Source organism: Physcomitrium patens, chromosome 23 (assembly GCF_059467195.1).
Source record: "Physcomitrium patens ecotype Gransden chromosome 23, ASM5946719v1, whole genome shotgun sequence".
Classification (NCBI taxonomy): Eukaryota; Viridiplantae; Streptophyta; class Bryopsida; order Funariales; family Funariaceae; genus Physcomitrium; species Physcomitrium patens.
Window position 1 is genome coordinate 58,094 of NC_143432.1, and position 2,914 is coordinate 61,007.

Genomic DNA, 2,914 nt, shown 5'->3' on the forward strand with positions numbered 1-2,914 from the left:
CTAAACCCTCCTCCTCCCCCCCCCTTCTTCCTCCACGTCCAGGCGACGACAAACAAGCAACTAACACTCAGTGCATGTGCTCAGACCGACCCTCTCACTCCCCTCCACACAACGACAGACAAGCAACAAACATTCAGTGCCCGGTGCCCAATCTCACCCTGTACACCGGAAGGAAAGGGAAGAAAATTCGAATGATGCATGGTGGGAGAGGGAGGGAGTGAGACACCGGGGCAAGGAACTGAGACAGGGACTCGCAGTGGAACCGAGACTCGCACCCTCACAATGGGAGTGTGGATTGGATGCGACACCAGTTAGCGGACCTCGGAGTGGGTCCCAGTTTCGACACAAGTCCCAGTTCCACGAGTCCCAGGCTTGGCATGAATTCCACTCCCAGCGCGAGTCTCAGTCCTACGAGTCCCAGTCTCGGTAAGAGTCCCAGTCCCGGTAAGAGTCCCAGTCCTGCGAGTCCCAGTCTCGGCGCGAGTTTCGGTCCTGCGAGCCTCTATCCCGGCGCGAGTCTCCCTAGTCCCGTGACTCTCAGTCCCGGCGTGAGTCCCAGTTCGGCACAAGTTTCTAAATTCTGAATTGAAATTTCTTGAATTCCTTCGAACTTCTTGAATTCTTTGTCTCCATAGACCAAATTTGTATTTACTCTTTGGTTTTTTTGTTTTTTGATGCTAGACAAATTCTATTTTAAATAATTATAACACTGACGTGAAAAAGTATTGGAGTGAAATGCACTTAGTTGCATGTGTAGTGAAGATCCCCGAATGCGAAAGTATTGTGTTCAGACTCACAACCGTAACCAAGTAACGTATTGAGGGCGAGGCGAAGTTGTGATGTGAGGCGAGGCGAGGCGAGGTGAGCCAGACTCCAAGCTCGTAAACCTGGTCGCATTGGAGGTGAACCTGTGCTGGATCAAAATTCGGCTGCTCTGTGTTGATCTGTTTTTCTTTCGAAGTGAAGTTGAGGCATTCTTGGGGCGATTTGAATCGATTTTTTATTTTATTTTATTGTTTTTTGTTTTGTTTTGGTTTGTTTTGTTTGTTTTCTAAAGTGAGTAACTGTGCTCCTTCGTTGTGTTTGAGGTTGAAGTAGGAGCTTGAAGGAGAGGGACGTTACATCGCTTCGCATGTTCCTTGTTAGGTCAACTCTTGTCTACTCCACCACCTGCATAACATGTAAAACGTTGTCCAAAACTCTACATGCTTCCATGTTTGTGTGGTGCATGGTTCCCAATTTAATTGTTTCATGGATTGTTGAAACCTGGTGTAGGATTGAATTTGTTTTGGGATGGAATTAGAAGATTTGACAACTTTTTGGCTCAATGAACATGGGGTTTGTTTTAAGCCTCCTCATGGTTCTTGTTTTTCATTCACTGCTGCAGTCCCTAAACCTGGTACATTGCATAAAGGAATCGGCCAACGTAATGACAGGGACGGAGCGGTGGGACGGAGCGTGCTGGTCCACAGGCCGTTGAGGTATTCAATTTCTTACAATTTGTTTTGCTCTAAACCTTGGTCGCAGCGGCATGTTTGGGAGATGCTCTGCACATTACATCGAGGTCTTGTAGGTATTAATGTAATAAGTTTTTGTACTCACGTTGAACTCGTTTGTGCAGGTTGCGGGGTTGAAGTTCGAGCAAGTTCGAGCATCGGAGTGGTAAGGGCTGCAATCATGGTCCTCCTTGCGAGTGGCAGGTTTACAAGTGCGTCTCGAGCTCGTACCATTGTGATTTCACTCTTGGGATGTGATTACTAGTGTCGCAATTACCTTTCTGCATTTCTTATTTTCATCATTCAAATGTGATTAGGGCTTGTCTCCTAAACCTCCATGGTTGGCGCGGGTTCTTTCTCCAGCACTCTTGGTGGCAGCCATGGTGTTGGTCGTGTATATTGCAAAGGTCGACAAGGCGACTACTACGTCATGGTGAGTCACCTATTGAATTGTTGTAGTCTAAGCAGACCTTTAGTTTTCATGTAGTTGTCTTCTTTTCAAACTTGACTCATGATTTATTTATTTATTTATGTATTTATTTATTTATTTTAATCCGATTTTGACTTCGTTCACATGCTGTAGGTCATGGATATGCTCGGACCAAGTCTCCGGGATGTCTAGAACTCTTCGGGGTCAAGCGCAAGTATTTAGGGCAGCTCGTTCTGATTGAGCAGGTATGCACATGGAGACGTGAAGCCCGAGAACTTTCTCCTAGGACAACCCAATACACCTGAAGAGAAGAAGCTTTTTCATGTACATCTCGGGCTTGGTGAGTTTTCAGTATCGTTGTGCTGCAATTCGTTCTCTGTTCACACATTAGCAACCTCCTTTGCTCCAATTTGGCGTTACATTTTTTTTTTTTTTTTTTTTTTGTTTTTTTTTTAACATCTGTTAACTGTTACATGAAGAGCATCTGGACTGAGAATTGGATGAGTTTATTACCGCTACGTCCATGCACAAGTCAATTTCACACCAAGATTAACGTCTTTCTCCCATATATGCAGCTACTCGATGGAGGGATGTTACAATCGGTCAGCATGTAGAATATGACCAAAGGCCTGATGTGTTCCGGTGAGGCTCTTCCCCCTCCCCCCCTTGTCCTGATCTGTAGTTGCCATTCCTGTTTTGGCGGTTGGGAGCGACTGTTTTGCTTTTGAGCTATATTTTGATTCTGTGTAATTTTCGTACATGCAGTGGAACTGTTCGCTATGCGAGTGTGCATGCACATATGGGAAGGACTGGGAGTAGGAAGGACGACTTGGGATCACTGGCTTATACTTTGGTATTCCTTATGCAGGGTAGTCTTCCTTGGCAAGGTTATCAGGTATTGATCAACTTTGTAGCTAGTAGCTAATGAAGAAGTGATCAATGCGATATATATATATATATATATATATATTTATTTATTTATTTTTCC

The 2,914-nt window shown here is 44.9% G+C and overlaps 1 long non-coding RNA gene across 1 annotated transcript; it reads left to right on the forward strand.

The window, feature by feature from the left end:
- The first annotated feature begins 1,271 nt into the window (after positions 1 to 1,271).
- Positions 1,272 to 2,374, forward strand: LOC149986455 (uncharacterized). The gene is made up of 2 exons (XR_016500361.1): positions 1,272 to 1,481; positions 1,622 to 2,374. It is a non-coding gene; the product is annotated as an uncharacterized LOC149986455 (long non-coding RNA).
- The last annotated feature ends 540 nt before the right edge of the window (positions 2,375 to 2,914 follow it).